Genomic DNA, 26,933 nt, shown 5'->3' with positions numbered 1-26,933 from the left:
ACGTAAATCATGCTGTACATGACATGCATATCATGGTTTTCATGTTACCACCTGTGATTTTTATTCTTCATACAGTCACGTCATGAAATACCAAATTTGGTACATGTCATGATAGCGAAACCGCCGCAAGCGCACCATGAGCGGGGCATGTAAGTCATGGAGTAAATGACATACGTCATGGTTTTCATGTTACCACATGTAATTTGTGTTTACCATGCAGGAATGTCTCGTCGTCTCACTTTTAGTATAGATCCGTCTAATTCAACGGTCGCGAGCGCCCGGAGCCCAAGTCATATAAATCTCGCTGTGCATGACATGCGTGTCATGATTTTCATGATAGGACCTGTCACTTATGTTTGTCATGCACTTTGTCACGTCATACCAGTTTTGGTATATATCAAATTAACGAAACGGCCGCAAGAGCATCAACACCATGGCATGTAAATCATGCCACTCATTACATGCATGTAATGATTTTCATGTTATGACCTGCTATTTATGTTCTTCATACAGTCATCTTATGCTATACCAATTTTGGTATACATACCATTAACGAAACGGCCAGGAGACCGCAAAGTCGTAGGCGGCTAGATAGATAGATAGATAGATAGATAGATAGATAGATAGATAGATAGATAGATAGATAGATAGATAGATAGATAGATAGATAGATAGATAGATAGATAGATAGATAGATAGATAGATAGATAGATAGATACGCTCAAAGTCGCAGAAGTTCGCGAAGAAATGCTTCGCATTTAAAATTGGCCTATACAGTGATTATGATTAGACTGTGATTATGCTAGAACTCAGATCCGCGCCGAAAGAAACGTCAGCTTGCCTGGATTTTCATTTATGATTGATGAGACAGCGTTGTGCTTGTGTATGAAGAATTACTCGCGAATTTATTTCCACATGCGCTCCATTCTGTCTCTGTTTTATGTTTCCGCCCATTGCACGTGTAGTTACTGCGTTGCGCAAACTGCGCCAGGATGTCTGGGACATTCCAGATTATTTTAGGAATTTTTTTTAGGCTGGAAAGCGCAAACGCGAACAGCTGAGTTCATGCTCGAAATAACGCGGCCACCCGCCATAAGGCCCAACTGTTCAATGCCGCAGGTATAAATACCGATGCATCTTGCCACGGATCAGTATATCGACGGCCGACACTCTGTTCGCCGCATTCAGGGTACAGTGTGTATAGCTGCAGTTTGACTTATCAGACAGGGACGTGCGGACGTGTGTCGTAACCGGCTTTTCCTTCTTTCTCTATCAATGCTGCAAGGTTTACTACTGTGAAGAATGAAACTAATACTTCTGGTTATGGCACTGATAATCATGTTTGTCACACTGCCGAGGGCTGCACGGGCTGACATAGACCTCACCTTCCAAGGCAGTAAGTTTGCCTTGTTAACCTTATTCGTCAAGGCAGTTATTATTTTCAATATCATTTTCTAGCTGCTCAGAGCACACTGATGCATTGCCATTATCTCGCCTCTTGCCCTAATGGACTATAACCGAACAGTTCAGCCCCATTCCTGTGTGGTGACAAGGCCACCACACACGCTGCATCCTGCATTCTGGTTTTCTGGTTAAGGCGACGTCTTTGGTCTTTCTAGCGGTAAACTGATAGGCCGGAAAACACGCACAACAAAACAGAAAACACAGATGGACAGACAGATGGACTCTCTGTGTTTTGTGCTCAACAGTTCCTACACCAACAAGCTCAAGTGGAACCTCCCTTGAAGTTGTCCTTTCCGTCCACACTCCCAAAACAAACTTCGTTGTAGCCACTAGCAATTGGTGAGTAGCCGCTTCTGCCTTGAGGTGCGAACATTCTGAACCCGACTGCGGACAGTATTACCAGTGAGCGGATAACAGCTTAAAAATTCGCGTTAAATGACTTATTCGCTTTGATCTGCTCCTTTAGTTTTCACAATCTATTCAATTAACTCATACTATTTTTTCAACGCAAAACGACACCACAAAACAGAAGACACAACAGAGCGCTACCCAAACTTCGCGTACACGGTAGAAGTGTCTCACGGGTAGCATATAGCCTTCAGTCATACGAAAGGCCTACCTGCCGCCAAATTTCGGAGTGGAGAATCCGGACACAGGCGCTGTAGAGGACCAAAATTCGCCCCGCTCCCACATTTCGAGGCAGGTGCGTTTTTGTGTGACAGGATGACGGTTTCATGCTACTCTTGGGACAGTTCTATCATGGCCCATTAGAAGATTGGTAGCGCTTTCTCTTGTCTTCTGTGTAGTTGTGTTGTTCTGCGCAAAAAAAGGCTCTATGGATTCACACCAACTAGCCCGCAAACGCATTGAGTTGACTCAATTAAACCTATGCGTTCAATCGGTCTCCAGACCGTGCGACATGTGACGCGAAAAATTTGGAAGTTGCGCTAAAATTCGAAGCACAAATAGCAACTCAAGGTGAAAAAACGACCTCAAGATCATCGCCCTCAACAGGCACTACCCGCGAACTCCTGGCGCCAACGAAGTTGACGTCGAATGTTTTAGCGTTTACGCATCACAATGCCTGAAAGCGCATCCTGTTCATATTGTCAGTTTACTGGGGGGCCTTGAAACGGGCATGCCCCTACCAGCCTTTCATGTTTTTCTTGCTGGTACAGCAAGGCGCAGAGCCAAACGTACCACTCGATGCCTCATCACACAACGAAGTAGTGGCCACTGGCTGGCCGTAACTTCTTTAAGAGGGCACCATTGTGGAAACAAAAGTAAGGCCTTGCGCGTTGAATGACCAGGATCAACACCGGCCTTCCTTTCCAAATATTCGACAAGGTTGTTTAGTTTGCAGACCGTCCCTTACAACCCGTTGAATAAATCAAGGTTATAGTTACCAGCAAGGTGTCCACATCCTTGTCATTTTATGGCTCTCAATCAATCAGGTTGCTCCACAAGCAGTCGCCCTAAGAACTCGTATCGTACAACGCAGAAAATGGAGGTATGCTTTTCCACGAGAGACTTTCATGCGAGGTGAAGTTGATAATATATAATTTCATTTTGCAAGTAAACAGACAAGCACACTGTATAAATAAAATGCTCTGTTGGGCGTGTTGGTTCATTCTGTAATAGATTGAGCGCAAATGGACGGGACACAAGAAGACAAAGTCGTGTAGTCGTCTTGACTTCTTGTGTCCCGTCCATTTGCGCTCAATCTATTACACACTGTATACCTCAATGTCATAGGGTTTCCTGTTTCGGCAAAGCCAACCGATGCGACGCACATGAAGCCTCGTTTAGAACAATTGGCTGAGCGCCGGAGCCGCGTTTTCTGGCTGTCCACGCCTCAGGTGAATCATTTGGGGTTCAATTACTATGCGAGTACATTGCCGTTTACATATAAATTCTCACAGTGTTTTGAGATCTGTCGTGTTCAGCATTACATACAGTAGTGGTAATCAGCAATGGATGTTTCGGGGACCTGTTGTGCCCCAATGAAATTGAACAGGGACCCCTTGCAGTGCAAAAAAAAATGGGGGGTATCATAAATTAACACAACATGCAGTGTGAAATAGCTGCCTTTTATTTCTCCCTGGCAAAGCATGGTCAACCTAAAGTGCTACGCCAATAAACCGATCTTACCGCGACTTCCACTACGCCACCACTGCCGCAGTGCATGGCGGTACTTGTAGCGCTCGGCACGTTCACCTGCCTACAGCTGGTGCAACGATCAGCCAAATTAACACGCTTTAGCGGACGTATTTGGATGAATTGTGATGGTTCAGTTCACGACCTGCGTGCTGGAATGATACAACAGCAGCATGAAGCAAAATCACTCGGATGTTACGAGTTCTCAAAGGATGTCTTGAAGAATGTCTTTACATTGAAAAGGATGAGCACCGCTGCGTAAGCGCACATTCGCTATATATGTCCTTGCCGGTGAAATTCAATTTATCAATTCTAAGCTGTGACATAACAGGAAACCAAAAAATATGTACTCGATAATATGTACGGTTGGCTTCCCTGGTGTTAACGAGCGCATCTGCCGCATGACGTATACTTCAAGCATTCGTGTGGTGAATGAATAGTTGGAAGTGAGGGCTGTGCCTGTACGCATTCGGTGCCTGTATGTGGGGGTGTGTGCGACTGAGAATGTACGATGTATTTGCGCTCTAATAATTTTTGAAGTGTTCTACCAACTAGCTCAACAACAAGTTCTTTTTAAAGGATGTCAAGCTCCAACAGGAATGTGTGCGACAGTCAACGAAGTCGGACAAACCGGCAACTACCGCGCACTTTATTGGTCAACGTCGTCGTGAATATATCTCTGTTGTGTTCAGGATATATCTCTGTTGCGTTTAGGGGTACCTGAAGCGACCGCTCACCAAAAGCGATGACGACGGTCAAGCACCTATCGTGAACGATACATGTGATACAAGCCATACAACTGCATACTGTGTACAGCTCGCTCCATGCAGTGCATGAAGAAAACACGGCCGTGCCGGCATAGCAGCTAACTTCACCGCGGGGTCATACTATTCCTTTCAACATGTGGTATTGTCGCGAAGGCAACGCAAAGGGGCAACAGTTGTAGCAAAGCTTAGCTTCTTCTAAGAGCGCAGGCGTTTCTTATTAATGTACCGGACACTGCAGTTTCGAAGCGGTGCGAAGCGACGATACCGGCGCCGAGCCATCGGCTGCGACCGCTGGCGACGCACACAATACCGGCGATGGCATTGTGTGCGTCGCCAAATCTTGTACTGTTTCGTACATCCCTAGTGGAGCAGGAAATATTTTGCGGTTCACGAAATTTCCATGATGCTAAACCTTTGCATACGTCATGTGGTCAGTCGCCGTTCCGCTGACTAACCCCTAACCTGCTTCACCGCGACCGTTTCATCTTCATTCATGTTTAACACATTACGAACGTAGTCTTGCGTTGACAACACAGTGTACATGGAGAGTGTTGCTTGGGCAACAAATAAGCGTAAAAAGCTTTTTTATTGCGATAGAAATTATATGGACGCTCTCGGCTGGCTTTTGTTGTCGCCGTCATGTACCAGATATAAATGAGATCGATTTATATACGTCATTTAATGCTGGCGGTATGAAGGTCTCGCCGGTGCTTCCGCGTGCGCAGTATCACCCTCGAGATTGCCCGCACGCGGCGCTTTAAAGCAATGATTCCTAGACTGTGCTTCTGTTTGAAAACTGCCCTTGAGACGCGTACACCGCAGGTTTCACGAAAGTAAAAATGCCCCATAGCGTTGGGTTGTAGCGCGCCACTGAAACACGAATAAATAACTGGGACAGTTGTTTGTGTAAGAAATAACTGGGACACCTTGTAGCGCTTCTGTGCTGAGGTACATTGAAAAAGATTCTGCTCAAATGAGGACGAGCACGTAATTTCTGCTCTTTTTTGTTACTGATATTTATTGAGCGAAGCAACGCAAGCTCACTAACACGACGAGGTTGGTTGTCAAAAAACACGAGTTTACTAACCCAAGATGCAAAACAATATGTAAATAACAGGCTTTCAGGCCGTACAGTGAAACTCCGCAAGGCGAATCGAGTGCACGCGTGCCGGCGGCGCTGCGACTATATCACATAAAGGGCAGCATTCGTGCGCACGAACGAGAAGCCGCCTGCCAGAGCAGCGCGTCAACCTCTCGTGTAGACCTGAGAGCTTTTCACGTGGTGAGCTAGCGCCAAACACAAGTGAGCTCGCGTGGAAAGTGAGCTGTCGCTGGTAGCGTACCGTGTGGCGAGCAGTGAGAAGGAGCAAAGCATGAGTTGCGCAAGACAAAAAGGCCTGGTGTTGTTTCCATGGGGGCGCTGTTGCCGATTAACGGCGGTTGCCGACGCTCGAGCGGCGCGGGGCCGGCAACGGGCTAGCTTAGGAACTAGGTCACAAAGTAGAGGGCGCTCTCGATTCTCGCATTCTCTGCACCTAATGACTAAGACCAGCCTGTGAAAGAGAGGCTGTCCGATGCCAAGTGGCAAGATCAACAAACCCACAAGGGGGCTTAGCCAATGGGGCGATGTTCAAGAGGTGGCGTCGTCTTCCAGAGAGTCATATCAGAAGAACGGTGTCGTCGAACACGCAGATGCGAAGTTGTTGCTCCCGTTGATGAGAGTTCATTGGTCGGCCATGATCACACAAAAAGGTCCACCACGACAAAGAACCCACTGCCGGGACACTGTCGGCAGCCCAGGAGGAGCGGGGCAAGACTGAATTAGGACGGCTGCCAGCCCGCCGAAAGACGCTGGGACGAGGGCTTGTAGGAACGGCAGGCTGGAACAGCTGACAGCCAGAAAGCGGGAGCCAGAGCGACCACGCTCGGGCGCAAGCCAAAGCTTGATGGGTAGACCAGCCGCTAAGAGTGTCTGCCCAGGCTGCCAGGTGGGATAGGCAGGTTGGAGGTAGGAGCAGGGCAGAAGGCACGAAGCGGACCACAGCAAATATGCCCAGGGGGCAGTACGCTAGCTGGTCAGGAACAGGCTGGCGCACGGTTCGGAGCTATTCGAAGCCAAGCGACGCCAGAGTGCGCCAGGAGCCGTCGGCCGCGTCGCCGGTCAGCCGACGCCAGACTATAAGTACAATGTTTTGCTGACGTAACGCCGCCGTGACGCGCTCGCGCGAGCGCGGACGTTATTCTCGTGTATATCAGCCCCAGAACAAATTGAGCGCAGCGCGTTCTGACGGATGTATTTGACCTTTTTGTGCTGTTAGCTCGTTCAAAAGTGGGTGTCACCAAAACTCGGAGAGATTCCGAGTTTCGCCAAGCTCGGACCATCCTGCATAGCACCCATGCTAAACAACTTCCTGAAGAATGTTTCAACTGATGGGCAATGTACTTTCAGTGCAATCTGGTGGCAAAGGCAAATACCTTTTCAATGCTTTTTTTTCGTAAGAACTTCATCGTTCGAATACATTTTTGTGCTGGAAAATGCTGAAGGAAAACGCGCATTTGTGAGCCTGTAGTGAATCGATTTTACAGTTGCAAATTTATTATATTTTTTTTTCTCTGGTGCGCTTTGGCGTGTGGAAATGCTGTTGAATATCTGAGTATTTCTGCCATCATAAGCCCTCATTAGCATTGTCAATTGTGTGCCTGAAGCAGACAACGCAGACAGCATTAGACAACGCAGTTGTCACGCACGTTAGATTACACGTCATGAGTGCAATACGTCGGTGTTAGAGACTCATTGTTCATTTCCAGAGTGGTATAAGCGAATGTGTTAATCGAACGAAACCACAGCCCTCGTACGGTGTGTGAATGTTAAAGTCGGTGTTAACTATTTGCAAAACGTCACGCAATGGTAATTACAACAGCACGTAAGGCCTCATGCACCATATTCAGACAAATTGAGTGTCACGGACATTTTAACACGACGTAAATGGAAATTACCGCGCTGTAGCCAGTAATTTCCATTTACATGTTGCATTTACATTTACTGACATGTATGTTCTGACACAATGATGAGCAAGGTCTAAGCTGCTGTGATGTCATCGAAATAAAACCAGAAACAACTGCCTATTTGATGAGCATGCTTGATACGACCCTATTATAAAGTCGTAAGAATAAAAATTCTGATTATCTAACCAAGGGCGACATGTATTCCATGAAACATACGTCAACAGAATTCGTTTCTGGACTAGCTATTCACACTCTAAAGCAATACAAAAAAAACTCTAGACTTAATAGTAAATACATAAATAGTAGCACTCCAATGAGCTCCGCTAGTTTATGTCTATATTTGTTGTTCTCCCTCTTTATTTATCTCTTTATGAAGGTGTACTTTTTCTCACTACGAATATGTTTTCCCTTTGCATTTAAACAAGATCGAGAGGTCGCATAGCGCTTGTAGGGAGTTTAAGTTGTTTAATGAATTACTTTGTCCCCATGAGGGGACGCATCATATGTGGGGAATCCTCGATAATCAACAGATCACCACCCTCGCCCATGTCAGCATCAGAGGTAACAGGGCACGGCAGTGCGGGCCGCTGCGCATGCGCCCTGATGCAGACAAGCTTCATAAACGGGCACGGAGAGCGGTCAAGGGGGGTGTGGTTCCCGGCGAACTGTCGTGTGGTGCGCTTGCGGGCGCGGCGTCCAGTCCGCCGGGGTCAGGTTTTGCTGGACCGGCGCGGAAGAGTTCTTGGATGTTTGTTTTTATGCATTTTCATTTTTTGCCCTAACTGTTTTAAAGCTTTAGTAATGAATGTTTTTTTTTTATTTCCGTCGACGAGCGGCCCAATTTAGTTGTAATGGACGGAGTGAGCAGTCAATCTTGAAATGTCGGAAAGATCGAGCTTCACGCCAGAAAGCAACGAAGGCGGTGTTGAAGTTTCTGCGAGCGATTCGCCTCGTTGAACGATTTTGACACTCCTGTGTGTGTGTGTGTGCGTGTGTGTGTGTGTGTGTGTGTGTGTATGTGTGTGTGTGTGTGTGTGTGTGTGTGAGTGTGTGTGTGTGTGTGTGTGTGTGTGTGTGTGTGTGTGTGTGTGCGCGCGCTTCCCTCCCTCCCTATCGCATTACTCTCTTCCTTACTTTTCTCTCTCCCCTTACCCCTTCCCCAGTGCAGCGTAGCAAACCAGATATGTTTTCTGGTTAACCTCCCTGCCTTTCCGCAATACATTTCTCTCTCTCTCTCTCTATATATATATATATACATATATATATATATATATATATATATATATATATATATATATATATATATATATATATATATATATTAGGGGTGTGCGAATATCAAATTTTTCGAATACGAATCGAATACGAATATCCACCTTCGAATATCGAATCGAATATCGAATATCAAAGGAAAAATGCCTCCACAGTAACAATATTTTATTTAACATGTAGCTATTTGAAAAAAAAAAACATTAACAGACTGACTGGCAACACAGCATACACTCCAGAACACAATGTCCAGGCTAGCACAATGCACATCACAACACAAGCAAATATCAAGGCACAATGAAAGTAATGACTATATGTTATCATGAAGAAATATGAGTTGCTCCACATGATCAGGCAGCAGGCGCTCCCTTCTAATAGAGACAACCCCCCCCCCCCTGCCACTGAAAAGGCACGGTCGCTTGGAACAGAAATGGCTGGTATAGGGAGTTACATGGGGCAAAGCTTTGACAGACTTGGGTATCTGAAGGTGCCTACAGTCCGCCACCAGTCCCGTGGGTCACTGTCTTTCTTCAGAAGTGGTCCCGCATAGTGAACGAGTGGTAGTGCGGCACGTTACGGCGGCATAATATTGAAAATGTACGGTTACATGATCACCAACAGCGCTGCACGTGGGAGATGCACCAGCAATAAATCATACGTATTGGGGCGCTCGTCGCAGGCAGATATCGTGCCTCCGTGTACTTACGATGTTTATCGCTCCTCTCGGCAACGTCTTTAGCTATACGAACGCAGCAGAAATGTGGAAGACGAGTTATTTTATGCATGATAATCAAATCGCATATTCGAAATTTTCGATTATTCGAAGTTATCGAATATTCGAAACTATTCGAATACGCGATTTTCGAATCGAATACGAATATTTCGAATGTAATATTCGACGAATATTCGAAATTTTCGAATATTCGCACACCCCTAATATATATATATATTGTGATGATGAAGAGCGGCGCCGAGGCTCCGGCGCGTGGGATCTAGAGCGAAGGAGAGAAAGCGGAAGTAGATAATAGAACAGCCTGCCCGCAGCAAGGGTGCTGTCTCTGTGTCGTTCTTCTACAATGGCGCAGTCGTCGAAAGGCTTCGGCGAACCCCAGCTGTTAGCTTGAGGCAACGCGTCTTCCAGAGGAACGCCGTCACGCTTCCTCGCTGATGGAACCCGCAAGTAGTTCACCGCGGCAAGCATCCATCCCGCCACCAGCGGACAGCGTCCAGGCCTCCATTGTGGTTCCGGGGAACTACTTGTCCGGTGACGTGCTACTTCGCGGCAACAATGCGCACGGGCTCCTCCCGCCCAGGGACGGCGTAGATGCCTGCTCGCCACCACCTGCCAATCTGTCGGCGCTTCAGGCACCGTCCGTGGACGGCGTCCAGGCCTCCTCGGCGGCTCAAGCCTCCTTCATCGACGCCGCAGTACCAGTTCACGACAAGCCATCGCACGGGTACCGGTTACCTCGGAACGCGGTTGACGCTTCCAACGGCAAGGACCCCGGGAATGCCGTCCACGCTTTCCGCAGCGACAACGGCTTACTGAGTACTCCATCGGCACCCGAGCCGCTTAGGGGTGCTGTCCAAGCTCCCTCGGACAAGGGTCCCTCCTCTGTGAGTACGCTGATCGTGTCATACTCCTCGGAGGTCACCACAGGCACCACGCGCGGATCGCCCGAGAGCGCCGCCGAGCTTTCCGCCACCATCGCGCGACTCCGAGTCACCGTGAACGCCTTGGCAGCGTCAATCTCCGTGCTGTGTCCTGCCGCCTTGCCAGCACTGCACTCACTCAATGCCGCGTTGGCCGCCGCCGCCTCGCAAGACCATGAAGAGAGCTCACCCGAGAGCCGCAGAAAGCTCCTGAATGCCCTCACGGAGCTCTCATACCAACTCGGCTGGTTGGCGTCGTCATGCTCCGGAGTTTCGCCTACCGTATCACAATCACCGGCTGCCTGCGAACTACCGGAGTTCCACGGTTTCCAGAACGACGCCATCGACTGGGTGGCGACCGTAAACGCAATAGGAGCTCGCGAGTGCTGGACGGATCACACGGAAGTGGTGCGTGGCCATTGACCGCCTTCGAAATGGTGCCGCGGCGTGGCATCGATACGAAGGCGTGCGGCAGCAATCCTGGGCCGAGTGGAGCACCAGGCTCATAGCTGCCTTTGGACCGATTGATCACCACCTCACTACCACCACCCAGTCCAACCTCACTGCTACCGAGGATGGAGCTCTGAAGGGGCACCACCTCGAGATGGCTGCAACTGCGCATTGCAGCTCACTTGCAGACAGTGTCTCAACCTACTCTGGGACAACCACACAACTGAGACCAGGCTCACCATCTCAGGTCACGGACTCGGCGTCCGTAACTAACACAATAACGTCTCTGACAGACGACGAGACCACATCTCGTTCACAGCCATTGGAGAAGCGATCCCGAAGCTCACCACCGTATGTGCACGTCCCTGCGACCTCTTTGCACCAGCGACAGTCGGAGAAGCGGCCCTCACTTCACACGGAACCTGACCGGTCTGCGAATTCTGGGAAAGAGGTCCTTGTCGCGTCAAAGCATGGTCCTCCGCTTTCAACGCAGTTATTGGCCGAATGCGCAGGCGCTCCCCTACTGCTCAGCGACAAATCGCTAGATGATGCCACATTCGCCAAGGGTCAGTCCATTTCATCAAGCGTGTACCCAAGCATGGCTGAACCCACACCCCAGCCAGAAGAATCCGATGTGTGCCAGCCCTGCCCCCTGATGTGTGAGCTCGTTTGCGATAAGAACAACTTCATTCAGACTGCCACTGTGTTGCCTGAAGGCCACGTGGAACACGACGGAGTTGTTTTTTGCACGGGATTCATCACTGGTCGACCGCGCGTCGACAAGTTCGGAGGAAGAGGCAGCGAGATCGAGATGGCTTTGGACACCCGTCACGATCTTGGCACAGGGTGCACACATGCCCGACCTCGTTCGCATCCTTCGTCGAGCCATCATTTACCGACTCAAGACGGAAGCCCGGAAGAAGACAAAGTAGATGATACCTGCCACCGCAAATGGCATACGGCCAGCGTAAACGTGCGACCACAACAATACAGTCAGCGCCATCAACCAGAGCCATCGTCATCGGCAGTATTGCAAGCCAGACTGCACCGCGCCCGAGACCTGCGACCGCTGCGACATAGCCAGTGTCGGCCGCCGGAATCATACTTGGCAAACTTCCAACTGAAGTTCCAGCATCGCCGACCCAGGCCACTCCGAAATAGTCAGTGCCGCCCACCAGACATACTTATGACAGATTCACGAGCCAAGTCGCAGCGTGGCCCAGACCGACCACCGCGATGCAGCCAGCACCGCCCACCAGAAACATTGTCGGCAGCCCAGCCGACAATGCTTGCAGTCATGGCCGAGTGTGATGATGAAGAGCGGCGCCGAGGCTCCAGCGCGGGATCGAGAGCGAAGGAGAGAAAGAGGAAGTAGATAATAGAACAGCCCGCCCGCAGCAAGGGCGCTGTCTCTGTGTCGTTCTTCTACACAATATATATAGATATATATATATATATATATATATATATATATATATATATATATATATATATATATATATATGCTTTTGCTGATCCTCTTCCTCATGATGATGATCATATTGCTTCACGGCGCCTTTTGTAATGGGTTCGCAGCTTTCCACCTTACCCACTCGCTATGCAAATCACATTATGTGACGCCTGGTGCGATTTAACGCTCCTGCCACGCAATGCGCAATTGTTTTTTGCAAACAAGTTTCACGCACTGGCGTGACACTGGGGTACAACACCTGAGTGCCACGCAGAATACCAGACCTTCATTCGGGCTCCAACCCCCAGTTTTATTTTTTGCGTTCATTGTGATTTTTCGGTACGGCCATCGCTGCCAACCGCGAGACCGGAATTTCTGCATCAAGGCCTCTTTGGCGCTATCGCTTTAAAATAGCCAAACCTGATGGCGTTGGCCTTAGAGTAACTTGTGTTTAGTGCCTTAGAAACACAGGGAGTCTCAACGTAACAGGGTTAAAGAGGTGTTGCAGAAATACGGGCGTTAGCGTCTGCGTTTTTGGTTGTCAGCAAAACAAAATATCGGCGTTGTCCGAGAAATGAAAATTGCACAGATGCAATGAGGAGGAGGAATAAACGTTTATTGCAAGAAACGGTGTCGCGGTGCTAGTCCCGCGTCTACCCTAGGTGGGAGGTCTCCTCGTTCCAGGAACCCTCTGGCCTTCGCTGCCTCTTTGGCCCTGGCGAGGAGGCGTGGTTATTGGTCCAGGTCCTCTAAGGCGAGCTTGGCCTCCCACGTTTCGAGAAGGTCCTCGTTTGCTTGAGCGGCGTTACAGGCATTCGGCGAAGGCGTTGTGTCTGTCTGTATACTGCACGGGCACGCGAGGATCATGTGGGCCAAGGTGTCAGGTACGCCGCAAATTGGGCAGAGGTAGTCGTGCAACGTTGGGTACATTCTGTGCATCTGGATACCGTGGGTGTAAGTGTTGCTCTGCAGTCTTCTGAGTATGGTGCTGTCCTCTTTGTTGAGTTTTGAATGTAGTGGGGGGTACTCTCTGCGTTCTAGCCTTTGATGTTGCAGTATTGCAGAGTATGTGATGGGTACGGACTCAGCCTCCGCGGATGCATTCCCGGCGTCTGGAGAGTGGGATGGGATAGCCCGGAAGACGTGCTCGCGGGCTGCGTGTCCCGCCTCGTTCCCCTCCAGCTCCTCGTGCCCATGAACTCATGTCACACAGGTGTACGGCATCGGAGTGCTTCGGCGCTTCAATATCTTCAGTGCTTGTACAGACACACGACCTTTGGTGTAGTTTCGCATGGCTGCTTGCGAATCTGTGAAGACGAGAGCTCCATCCAAGCACGTGGTGGTTGCTAATGCTATTGCAGCCTCTTCCGCAGTTTCTGGGTTTCGGGCGGGAACTGTGGCAGATGCGAGCTCTACGCCCCGAGAATCTACGATGCTCAAAACGTAGGCGTTTCTGTCGCGATATTTGGCTGCGTCTGTATATCTGGCGTCCGGATCATGGCTGTGATTTCGCCGTAGAACATTCACTCGGGCCTGTCTTCTTTGCTTGTGATGCGTGGGGGTGCATGTTGCGCGGGATTCGTGCAATGCAGAGAGATTCGCGTATGTTTGGCGGAATTGGTTCTTTTCAGTCCGTGTTTGTGTCGGCTACAAACGTTTCGCCGTAGTTCAGCCGTTGAAGCACTGATCTTCCAAATAGGCGATAGCTTTAGCCGTTCAAATTGACTAGCCTTGTGCGCTTCGGCTAGTTCCTGCCAGGTGTTGTGTAGGCCCATCTTGAGAAGTTTTGCAGTGGAAGCCGCGAATGGGAGCCCCAAAGCGATTTTGATTGCCTTACGTATTAGGATGTTGAGCTTCTCCACCTCTGCATTCTTCGGCGCGAGATAGAGAGTGCCATAGGTTATTCGACTGCTGAGGAGAGCTTGTATCACACGTAGCGTGTCTTGTTCTTTAAGGCCGCGTCTATGGTTCGAAATTCTCCTGACTAGATGCGTTAGCTGCGATATCATGCGCCGTAGTCGAGGGAGTGTGGCCGCCCCGGACCCATCTTTGTGGATGTGGAGCCCCAGCACGCGTAAAGTTTCCACTTTTGGGATGGGCTTTCCGTTGAGGGTGACGCTGGGATCGGGTTCATTGTAGGCAGCTTGCCGTCCTCTCGTTCAGGACATCAGGATGAGGTGTTCCGACTTTTCGGAAGCGCATCGGAGGCCGCATGTTTGCAAGTGCCTCTCGATGGTATCTATCGCTTCTTGTAGGCGCCTTTTTTGCGTTCCGGTATTTGAGGCCCTAGTCCATAACGTGATGTCGTCTGCATAAAAAGCATGTCGTAGGTCTGATATAGCGTCGAGGAGGCTGGGTAGTTTGATGAAGGCAACGTTGAAGAGCAACGGCGAAATGACCCAACCCTGCGGAGTACCTCTGCTCGGTAGTCGGAAAGTGTCACTGCGGAGGTTGTATATTCCCACTGTGGCCGTGCGGTGCGTGAAAAAATTCCGCACGTAGTTGTATATCCGCGACCCACAGTCCACGTGTTCGAGATTGCAGAGAATAGCGTCATGACTGACGTTGTCAAAAGCTCCCTTTATATCGATGGCTACAATTGAAGATTTGCTTTTGGTGCTCAGATGATCGATGAGGTCTTCCTTGAGCAGAAGGAAGATGTCTTGCGTTGATAGGTGTTGCCTGAATCCGAACATTGTGTTCGGAAAATATCCCTTGTCTTCGAGGTACCGACTTAGCCGGTTGTGTACCATGTGCTCGAATAGTTTCCCTACGCACGAGGTAAGAGAAACTGGTCGCAGGTTCTCGATGCTGAAGGGCTTGTTGGGTTTGGGGATCATGGTGATCTCCGAGTGTTTCCACGTAGCCGGTATTTCTCCGCTTTCCCAGCCTTTGTTGAAATACTGGAGTAGGGCTTCGGTGGCCTGCTGCGGAAGGTTCCGAAGATGCTTGTTGATAATGCGATCGTTGCCTGGACTGGTGTTTCTGGTGAGTGTAGATAGTGCTGCGAAGAGTTCAGCCTGCGTAAATGGTTCGTCAAGTTCGGGGTTTGGTTTTCCACTGTAGGCTCTGTCGTGTGGCGTCGTGGTTATGGGTGGGTCTCCACACAGCTTCTTCTGAACCTCTCGAAGGAGGTTCTCCTCTGATCCGGCGTAGTTGTGTACGAGCCTGCAGAGGTTTTATCGCTGTTGCGTCCTTGTAGGTCCTCTGTAGAGGAGAGCGCGAAGGATGTGCCACGTTTTCTTCGCGCTTAGAGTTCCCTGTAGTGTGTCGCAGAATACATACCAGTTCTGTCTTCCTAGCCTCTTCGCATATTCCTGCGCTTGTTCAGTGAGCAGGGAGATTCTCTTCTTGAGTTGCTTATTTAGCTTCTGTCTTTTCCATCTCCTGAGAAGAGATCTTCTGGCTTCCCCGAGATGGAGGACGTGCGTGTCAACGGCTGGCGCTTCCTCATTCAGCTGAATTCTCTTGGTGTGACGTTCCGCCGTGTCGAGAACCCTCTTCGTCCAGTCGTCTATGTTCTCGATGGTGGTCTCAACATTTAGATCATCTCTGAATAATTTCCACTCCGTTATTTGGGCAGTGCCTATCTTGGCGGGCTTGCGAGTGTGAGCAACGGTTAATTGGATGATTTGGTGGCCGCTGCCTAGGGTTTCTGAGAGACGGTTACACTCTGCCGAGCGCACGTTTAGCGTGAACGTGAGATCTGGGTTTGCGTCTCTGGAGACGCTATTTCCTACCCTTGTTGTCTGGAGTGGGTCGTTCCACAGAGTTAGTCTGTGCTGCTGAGCAGTGTCGTGTACTCGGGCGCCTTTCTTTGTGGTGGTATGGTAGCCCCGAGCTGTGTGAGGGGCGTTGAAGTCGCCCATTATAACGACTTGATGACTATCGGCGCGTTTCTTCAGTTATCGTACCAAGAGGTGGAAGTCTCGCAGTTGGTCTTTTGGGGGGCTGTACACGCTCGCAACGATGAGACTCTTGTGCGATTTCCTTTCTGGTATTATTCTATCACGGTATGTTCGATAAGTGTGTTGACCCGCTCCAACTGCTGTACCGTCAGATTCTTCCAGATGCAAATAATAAAAATAAGGGGTCCGAGCCGGAACCCAACTAGGCACGCTGCGAGGCAAGCCCTACTGCCATTCACGTGGTCTTTCTAGCACAAAGGCACGCCAGTGTTTGAAACAGCTGCGGAGAATAGCACTACAGAAGTGTCATGTAGGGAAAGGAGCCGCGTTAGCGCATGTGCTATAGCGTGGAGAACGCGTTGAATTGCACCAGTATTCAGACCATGTGAACAGCGCAGCGAGTAGACTGTTTATTGGCCCGCCCATAACATAGAGCTTAGGCGGGATTAATTGATGTCATCACCCACAGCATTAACAAAGTGCATGCGTGCAGCTGCCTATGTGCTCCCATTGCCTCAGGGACGCCAAGCGCGTAATTCGCTTCTTCGCTAAATGTTCAATTACGGTGTAATGGTCCCTTCGCAACATTACTTACAGCAGACACCCTAGGAAAGTTCCCAACGGACAGTTTAACGCGCCTAGACGTTCTTTAATTCGTTGAATGGTTAAGCTGTCCACCGAGAAGTGGTGTTAGGCTTTTGAATGAGAAGGCAACGCGAAAGGGGTCCGATTGCACTATGGCGTCGTACTCTTGAAAGCGAACTTCAAGTGTTCTCTAGGACTTTAGAGCGAAGCTGCTTACCCCTAGGCAATTGCTTACAGGAAGAGAGGAAGATTTGAGCCGGCTTAAAACGCACACTAAAATCGGCTTCAAATGGGCGTACAATACATACAAAATATTAAGAAGGTGTGCTGGCGAAGTGCGCTGACGGAGACGAAAATTATAAAAAGAAGCTGAAGACGGTGGAGGTGGCGGAGTACAGCAGAAAAAAAAAATATTATACAGTCAGAAGCCGAGAGGGTGTATTGCGTTTGCGCCCAAGTAAAAAGAAACACCTAAAGACCGGATACCCGTCGACAGCAGCAACGTGACTACAGGCTGCGAAAACGGACCGTGCAAGCGAGGAGTTTGCGTACAGTGACAATGAGTCCTAGGAAGAACGTCGCCGTCTGCAGCCTCTTATGCCGGAGAAAAGATGGGAACGGAGTCTACAACCCAAACGCGACTGCAGCTTCGCTGATTATACATCACATCATGATTATGGTGGGCCTACACCTTTTTTATGAGTCCGGCAACGTACGCGTGGATTGAAGAGATTTTGTTCACAATAAAACTGTTTTCTTTGTCATTTGCCTAAATGCAGCAATAATTCGCATGAACTCGCGTAAAAGAAGTTTTGTCATCAATTGAGAAAAAATACGGAATTAGTTTTACCCTCGTCGTCGACTGAAATTTCATTGTGTAAATAAGTGTGTTTACGATTCGCAGATAAATGCGTCTACAAAGGTCACAAGTTGCCAAATGGGGGTTTGGTTACTGGGAGTCTAGGCTGCACAGCATTAGTCTGCCACGCCGACAAAAAAAGGATGAACCTTTATGGGTATGTTTTTCCAAACCTAAAAACTCAGTTTATTTTTAGTTTTTAGCCTCCTTTTTTTCGAATTGCATCACCTCAACACCTTTGTGGTTAAATCTAATCTTCTGTATTCGAATGTTGTGGTTTTCCCCAGGCAGTACTTTTAAAAAGTCCCTGAGGCAACCGAGAGAAAATGAAACCCTTCTCATACGATTATCAAAAGAGAATGGTTGGTTGGATGACTGGTCGGTTTATGTGCTTTAACATCGCAAAGCTACAACGGCTATGTGCGACGCCGTGCTTAAGGGCTCACGATAATTTCAACCAACTTTGGGACAACCCTTGCACACACATCGCCTAGTTCGCGTGCTTCTAGCGTTTCGTCTTCATTGAAATTCGGCCAGCCCCGCCGGGATCGAACCCGCGTATTTGGGGTCAGCAGCCGAGCACAGTAACTACTGGACGGCCGCGGCCTAAGCAAAATGAAAGGAACTGAATGTATCATAGCATAGGGTGAAGTCTGCATCGTCGTCTAAGTGGTAGTTTTTTTCGACATTGTGCTACAGCAACAAATAAATAAGAAAAAAGAAATACTGAGAGAACCCACGCGATGAGGAAATCAATTTTATGCGAAGCGCTCATCAAGGAGGTACTCCTTGTGCATTGCGACAAAGACCTGATTGCTGAGTGACCGATAAGGCGTATAATGAAATGTGTAGAGCTGTGCGCCACATAGATTTGCTAATTACGTCGACTAAAACTTGACGCGTATAGAAAAGCTTGTCATTCGACATAGTGTGAACACTCTCGCAGCAGCTTAAAGATCACCTTAAGTATCAATAAATGACGTCATATCCTCATAATTGTCATGGACATTCATGCAGTACATGTGCAATAATTTTGCCTACCAATACAACTGCGTCGCCCATATACATGATGCAGGCTGAAAGGTCGTGAGTTCGATCCCGGAAGCGGCGGTCGTGTGAACCTTGTTACGTACAGGTAATTCTTGTAATCGCACTGCGCACAAAGGCCAAAATTCTCAAAAAGTAACATGCGCTTCCTCGAAAAACACGTATTAATACAACTGAAATATGTATGTTCCACCTGTCATCACTCGCACATACGCAAGGAAATGAGGAAAATTCGAAGACAAAATGCCCTTCTGCAAGGGTCAAATCTTAATAGCGGCTTCATATAGAGTTTGTGTTTCACGCATTTTCATCCCAAATATACCCTATAACAGAGTACCTGCAAATGAATGCTCATTTTTCGAACTCCACTGCGCATTTTCCTTTGTAGCGCGCATGTACGTCAAGATAATCACCTATTCACAAAAGTATACATTTTGTTACGAAAACCATAAATTGAAATAGTAATTCAAATTTTGCAAGCCGGAAGTCCTTGCGTGTAAAACAAAACGTTAATTGACGATTTGTTTTACAAAATGTTAATTTGTTTCACAATTTTGTTAAGTTGCTTTACAATATTCTTTTACACAAGGTTTAACAAAACATAACGCACTGAATTTTTACGCCACTTCTTTACTAAGCCTTTACATCCGAGCTTTATAGTCGTCACATTATAGTCGTCGCCTATAATGTGACCTTAGAGGATGTTCAACAGCATTTATTAGGCTTACCCTAACCTCTGTAACAAAGCTTCGGCAGGTGTTAAACTTTTGTAACAAATGGAAGGCCAGTACCTTGCTGCACAGACGTAGGAGAAGATGAGCTGCAATCAGGAGGGCATTCGATTGGCATGAAAGTCAACTCTTTGAACGCCTTACGCGAGCTCCATCTCGTGTTGTGCATGTATTTACATCTCCCGCTTCTCACTCGTGTCTTGCACCGCTTCTCGCTTCCGCAGTTCTCGGTCTCCTTGCCGTCGGCGCCGCGCTTACGCAGGCGCAGAAGCACGAGCACCGACGCGCGCTTCTTGCTACTGGCATACATGAGTGGTTCTCCCGGCGAGCCGCAAAGACGTCCACGCTTCATCGTTCGCGTCGCCGCCGCCGACTAGAGCAACGGCAACAGCCGAATTCGCGGTAACAGCGCCCAGTTTCGTGCAGCAACCGCGTCGTGGTGCGCACGCCCTCTTATATGCGAAAGAATTCCTGTTAGCCTGCAAAGCAAACCGAGAAGAGACGTCGACAGCGCTTGCATACCATCAGTCGCTCACGGCTGTTTTTGCAGTCATCCGCGAAGGGACTTTTTCGTCACGGTGCGTTCAGCGCTAATCTCACCGTCTCCCCTAGGGGATCTGTAACGTACACAGCTAAGGATTTTTCCTTAGAAAACAAATGCGGTATAGTATTGCTATCACCATAAAAATGTCACAGATTCACCGTAAGGGAACATGCCACAAAGCGAATAGCCTCAAAGTGTTATGTTATGGCAAGGTGGTGTCAAACAAAGAAACGACCACTCAAAAATCTCTTCTTTCACTCATCTTATAGGAAGCAAGGCTAGGAGCTCCAGTCTTTAGAATGCGACCTCGCGCTAAATATTGTGAATGAGGACCAAACATGTTCGAAGGTATGAGCCGTCTGCTGATCCCTGTAATTACAAGGCGAGCGCGACCGTGGGCAACCATGCCCGGCCAGTCGAAATACGCAGTCCCTGCCAGAGATATCCAGGTCCCCTTCCGTAACCACGCATGCATCGTTTTTCGGCTGAGACGGCCAGCGCGTTCCATCTCTTCTTGAGCAGCGATGTCGGCAGTCCTCGCACACTTTCAGTAAGACATACTGAGGTTATACGACGCGCGGTGCGATGTAGTCGATAATGCGCCAGGAGTGTCCGTACAACTTCTATGACAGTTAATTAATTAGATGTGCATTGTCGTACCAATCTGGACACTTTCTCTCGTTCCCAAAGTATACCATGTGTTTCAGCCAATGTTCGGAGATGACAGAAAAGTTACTGCTGTTGACACCGCTTGATCACAGAACACTTCAGCAAGCGTGTTAGGAAACAGCGAACTAGCACTCACGGCGTAAAATCTCCGAAATGTGTACAGTGATTATTTTGTGACGTGCGTGAGTTTTTTTTTTGGCAGAGAAAAGGTGGATATTCTTCGTAATAATTGGGAAATCTGTATTTTCAGTTGTCCGAAACCAAAGCATTATAAAGGGGATGAAGGCGTTAATGAATACGAGTGGCCCAAATGCTGCAATACTAAATAACGCAGTCTCCAACCTGCATGTATTGCATCCCGGAGAGGGCTATCAAGAAAAAAATTGTGTTTGAAATTCTGGCAATAAATGTGTACTGTAAAAGAGCTTGTGTGAGAAGGTCTCTATATTTATTTAGAACTGCATAGCAAGAAAGAACCTCAACGAGATATGCTGGCTTTAACCGCTGAGGTACAATCCAACTCGTGGGTTCTGTTGCCATGTTGTTTTTTTTTTTTGTGGTTCCTTCGTATTTGCAGCGAAATTTAGCTTCTGTATTTCTGCTTGGAAAACAATAATAAGTATTTGTCTTCAACAGAGTTGAATAAATTGACGTGTTCTTTCCCAGAAATATTGGCCGCTGCGCTCGAAAAGTTACGTTCGCGCCCTCTCTGTCCTCTCTACAAAATTTATTTAAGAGGCATTCCCTGCTCCTTTAGCCATAGCTTCTGCCTTTGATCCGAGCCAAGGACCTCCATTTCATGAAATTCTTCTCTCTCATAGATTCTGCTATTTTAAACGTCTAACAAAGTTTTATCCAATCTGCAACTTCACACAATCTAACGCCCAGTTTCCCCACCTTCGCCTCATTTTTGTGCGCCCTGAAATATCCTTTACCACTGATTCCCATCTGTCTCCTCTGTACCATATTACAATTCTTACGTTTAGTCTTCTAGTGAACTATGGTGAAGTCTGGTGAAGGGCAACAACATTACCACTATATTCACAAACCTACCTCACCCTTATCTATTGTGTTCCTTAGCCTTCCGGCTTCTTACCGCCTTTTGACAACAGAAATTGCCCTTAGCGATCCCCTTTAGCCAAACTCAAGTTCACACAAAGCGGAACCTTCTTCAAGTATCATCCGAGGTACCATAACGACCCCTTGTCGAATCCACCATGGCCGCGTGCTGTCGGAGTGCGTGCTTGCGTTCGGCAGCGCGGCATCTGCAGCATAAAGCCACGAGACAAGGTGTGCACAAGCGCATCTGTCCTGTTTCATCCGCGCCACTTGTCACGACATGACGACGCAGTTTACACGGCTAAACCGGAATTTTTAGCAAAAATAGACGATAAGTAGCGAAGGGTTGGAAAATAGTGCTGAGAAAACAGAGATCCGTAGAGAAAACTTGGTAGGTATGAACGGTATGCATCTGTACATACGTCACTATAGCAATACGGAATCCGCATGACACCGGGTACCATACGTGACACTTCCAGATACTTGTGTACCAAACAAATTTCTACGTGTATGGGTTCCACAACACAAGGATTTCGTACCATCTATGTCGGGATACTGAAATCCATGCGGCTATATTCTGTGCATGACTTCTGTTGAATGGTTTTATATGATACTAAATTGTATGTCTCCTGTAAGGTGAAAACTTACTTGCGCGTCAGTTTACATGTCACAGATATAACTAACAATAGACATCAAACAATATTCATTCATTGTTACGTTATTGCGCACCACTTTGAGGACAACGACGGAACCACACCAACGCAAGCGATCCTTATAACAATTATAAGTTATATCCATTCTACATACGTGAAGTACGTGTAAACAAAATGTAGTATGGGAGATGACGCGACCGTACCGGCATGCACCACCACACGCGCACTTTTATTCCCCTTGTAGACGCTACGGTATTAGCGGGTACAGAAGAACTGAGCCAGGAGCCATCGTGTCGCCATGATAGAACGTGTTCTCACTTCTTCCTCTTCTTTGCCTTTTCTGGCTGGCTGCGTTTATTTATTGTTTTCTACATCCTGCCCCGCCCCAGAAGTAGTAGGCATTTCCAGGTGATGCAGAGCTTGAGCGGGTCTTTTAAACACTTTTCCGTCTTGTGTCTTGATGGTGTAAGCCCGCACCAGACCATCACGACCGGGGTGCACTTCCAATATTCGACCTAGCTGCCAAAAACACCGATTCTTCTTGTCGTCTTGTAGTAGCACGACATCGTCTAGCGTTAAACTTCGGTTAGATTCTTGCGGATACCGATGCAGAGACCGCAATTCCAGGAGATACTCCTTTCTCCATCTTTGCCACAGATGATTCAACAGCCTCTGACGATACTCCAGCTTCCGGATAACACCATTCCTAGTAGTCTGCGGCCAGGTTGAAGTTTCACATCGGTCAGGTTCCGGATGAGCCAGGATCGAACTCCCGATGAGAAATTGAGCCGGGCACACCGGTGACGGTTCTCCTGCCTGCGTGTACGTATATGTCAGAGGACGAGAGTTGATCACAGCTTCGACTTCTAGAAGTAATGTCATCAACTCTTCGCTTCCTAGACTGCTTTTCCCAAGAACTTTTCGAAGAGCTGACTTGATCGATCGGATGAGCCTTTCCCACCAGCCACCCCACCACGGGGCGTTGGGCACAAGGAATTTCCACGATATTCGATGGTTGGCGAGAAATGTAGCAAACGGGGATCCACTTATAAGTTTCCCTATGTCCCGCAGCTCTTTGCTTGCCTTCTTGAACGTCAACGCGTTGTCAGAGTAAACTGTTCGAGGCATTCCTCTACGAGCAAAAAACCTCCTGTAGGCAAGAATGAAACTGTCCGCTGAGAGGAAGTCTGCCAGTTCCAGATGTACCGCTCTTGTTGTTGCGCAGGTAAATAACACAATATAAACCTTGGTACACTGGGCCTCACGCTTGTTGAATTTCACATACAACGGGCCTGCAAAATCGATTCCGACAACTTCAAACGGGTGAGACATAGTAGCTCGATCTTCTGGCAGTGGGGCATGTTCCACATTCATGGGCTTCGTTCGGAATCGTTTGCAGAGGTAACAGTTGTGGATCAATTTCTTTCTCTCCTGGCGTGCATGAATAATCCAGAACCGCTCACGAAGTATTGTCAGTGTAGCTGATACACCGCCATGTAAAGCACGGCAATGCGCTTCCCTAATCACTAGTCTCGTGAAGTCATGGTTCTGAGGCAAAATCAGTGGATGTTTTTCTTGAACTGAGAGTTGCGCCCTCTGTAGGCGTCCACGAAGATGAAGTTGTCCTTCTGTATCCAAACATGGATGCAGGTCATGAAGAATAGACCGTCTTGAGATCTCGAGTCCGTTGGACAGTTGCCCCATTTCTTGAGAGAAAGCTTCTCGCTGAGCTCTTATTATCCAGAACTTCTCGGCCAAATTCAGCTCTTCTGCGACAATAGGCCCCGTATGTGGTTCTGGTGCGCGCCGTGTTCTTTCCACAAACCTTGTAACTAACGCCGTAACACGAAGAAGCCTGGTCAAGCTGCTGTACTTCTTGACGTTTATGACATCTTCAAGTGGTTCTCGTATGTGTAGAAGTAGTTCTGTCTGAGGAACTTCTTGTTCGTTGTCATTTTCTGGATCGCCAACCGGATGGGGTTCGACCGGCCAAGTGGTTTCGGGCTGAATCAACCATTCTGGGCCGTTCCACCAGCTGAGGCATTCGCGAAGCGCTGCTGCTGATAATCCCCGTGTAAGATAATCAGATGGGTTCTCCTCTCCAGGACAATAACGCCATTGAAGTCTGTCGGTACAGTCAGCTATCTCAGCCACTCTGTTTCTCACAAAAGGGCTGAGTTTATCTTGCTGTGCGCGAATCCAGCTCAGCACAATTGTAGAGTCTGACCACATGATATTTGCGAACTGTACGGTGTCCCAGGACTTCCTGAGGTACTTTAGTAGTCTCGCTCCTACAATAGCACCCATTAGTTCCAACTTTGGCATTGTCAAGGATTTTATGGGTGCCACTCGAGACTTTGCTACGATATCTTCGTACCACAACGGCCATTGAGGTCCACTGTTCTAAGGTATGCGCATGCTCCATAAGCCCTTGGACTAGCGTCAACGAAGATATGGACTTGCGTCGTGGTGATTTCTGCTTTCGGATGACTCAGGACGTAGCGAGGTATCTTAATAAGGCATAGCTGAGCAACTTCAGAACACCATTCTTTCCATGCCTTCTCGATTTCAATAGGTAACTTGGAATCCCATGGTGTCCGTAACAACCATAGCTTCTGGAATAAGATTTTCGCAGTTACCGTGAAAGGCGAAAGAATGCCGAGAGGGTCGAATATTCTGGAAGCTGTTCTTAAGATGGTCCGCTTCGTGTTCTCCTTCCCCGAAAGCAGGAACTGCGTGACAGACTTTGAAGAACATGCCAAGTAATCTTCTTCGGTGTTCCAGAGCATACCTAGAACCATTGCTGAAGTACCGTCAAATCCTTCCACAAACTCTTCGTTATTCGAGAAAACTTCCCGGAGCCGAGTGTCATTTGTCTTCCACTTCCGCAGGTTCATTGCAGCGTCTTCCAAGATCGACCTTGCCTTGTTGTACACGTCTAAGCCTTCGTCAAAACTATCGGCTCCTATAAGCAAGTCGTCCACATAGAAACTCTGCTTCAGTGTTCGGGCCAATGTTCTTTGTTCTCCGCCAACGTTGTCCAAGTGGTGATGTATCGTTGCCATCAGCAGGAAAGGGCTTGATGTCGATCCAAATGGTACACGTGTCATTCGCCATTCGACTATGCTGTCGTTTACACCACGAGGCACGTTCTCAAACCACAGAAACCGAAAGGCATCTCGGTCCGGTTCCTGTATTTCTATCTGCAGGAAAGCTTTCTCGATATCGGCGTTGATGGCTATCGGGTAGCATCGAAAACGAAGGAACACTTGAAGCAGATTAGGATTAAGGTTGGTTCCTTTGTCCAAACAGTCGTTGAGTGACATGTATCCTTTGGCATGCGATGACGCGTCGAACACTACTCGCAATTTTGTGGTCAGCGAGTCTTATCGTACAACCTCGCGATGCGGCATATAGTACACGGTATTATCAGCGTTTCGGTCCGGCACCACTTCAGCATGTCCCATTTGCAAGTATTGACGTATTGTCGTGTCATATTTCTCTGTTAAGCCACCATGCTGAGAGAGCCTTTTGACGAGCTTGTGAAGCCGGTTGATTGCTGTGTCACGGTTGTCGCCTAGAAGATGCTTGCGATCTTCTTTCCATGGTAGTGCCACCGAGTACCGGCCGCCAGTCTTCCTAACGGTCTCCTTAAACTGTAGAAGGTTCCGGTCGGAGAGACATTCGCTGGAGTCAGTAATGCCCATAGAGTCCAGTCGCCAGAAGGACTGTAGGATTTCTGCTGTCGATTCCTCTTCTGCTGCATCACACGCAGGACGCTGACAAGGAGATGAGTTCCACAGTCCAAAAGGGTCTTGTGGCTAATAGGTCCCTGTACCGTCCAACCAAATATTGTCTCCATTGCTACTAGACCTGGAACGTCTGGACTTCGGACAACTTCACCGGTGATTACTTGCCACATATAGTCCGAACCTATTAGCAAACCGATTCCGGTGTCTCTTGCGTCCTTAGGCCAGTAGTCGTTCGCAAGCAACTTTCCTTGTCCTCTTAACTCTTGAATAAATATGTTGTTCGCTGACGGTACAGTCACATCGTGGCAAATGGCAGGGACGACTACAGCTTCTATGCGAATGTCAGCCTTGTTGTATCTATTTTGAAGCTGTATTTCAACCACGTTCCGCTTTTGTGGCGCTGAAGAGCAAGTGCTTCCGAAGGTATTCAGTGACAACCGTGTCTGTCTGACCACGTTCAGACTAAGCATACGAGCTACATCTTCCTTGATGAAACTTCTTTGGCTTCCTCCATCCAGAATCCCTCGAACGCATTGCCTCCTGTCTTTGTTGGCCAATTCAGTGCGGAATGTCTGTAGGTACACCGCGTTGTCCTTAGGTGGTTGGCCAGTGGACGATACGTTATTGCAGGCCGAAAGAGCGTTCGAAGAAACACACACCGTGGCGCTTCCTGATGGGCCTGTCGTCGTCGAAATCCTCCGGTAATTGGGGTCGCACATACTTGAGGCGTGTCTTCCGCGGCAGGAACTGCAGGTGAGCTTGACACGACAGTCCTTCGCTCTGTGACCTTTTGACGTGCAGCGAAAGCACCGGTTATCATTTGTCAGCTGCTCCTTCTTGACCGCCAGAGGGATATCCGCGATGCAACTCCACGTCCCATGCTGATCAGTACGGCAGAAGAAGCATTTGA

At 48.3% G+C, this 26,933-nt stretch overlaps 1 long non-coding RNA gene across 1 annotated transcript; it reads left to right on the top strand.

Annotated features, from left to right (window-relative positions):
* Positions 1–1,286: 1,286 nt before the first annotated feature.
* Positions 1,287–20,963, top strand: LOC119400739 (uncharacterized). Its single transcript, XR_005185196.1, has 3 exons — positions 1,287–1,396; positions 17,614–17,725; positions 20,810–20,963. It is a non-coding gene; the product is annotated as an uncharacterized LOC119400739 (long non-coding RNA).
* Positions 20,964–26,933: the final 5,970 nt, after the last annotated feature.

The sequence above is a fragment of the Rhipicephalus sanguineus genome, chromosome 7, assembly GCF_013339695.2.
Source record: "Rhipicephalus sanguineus isolate Rsan-2018 chromosome 7, BIME_Rsan_1.4, whole genome shotgun sequence".
Classification (NCBI taxonomy): Eukaryota; Metazoa; Arthropoda; class Arachnida; order Ixodida; family Ixodidae; genus Rhipicephalus; species Rhipicephalus sanguineus.
Note: the sequence above shows the minus strand (reverse complement) of the source record. Positions and strands in the feature narration are given on the sequence as shown.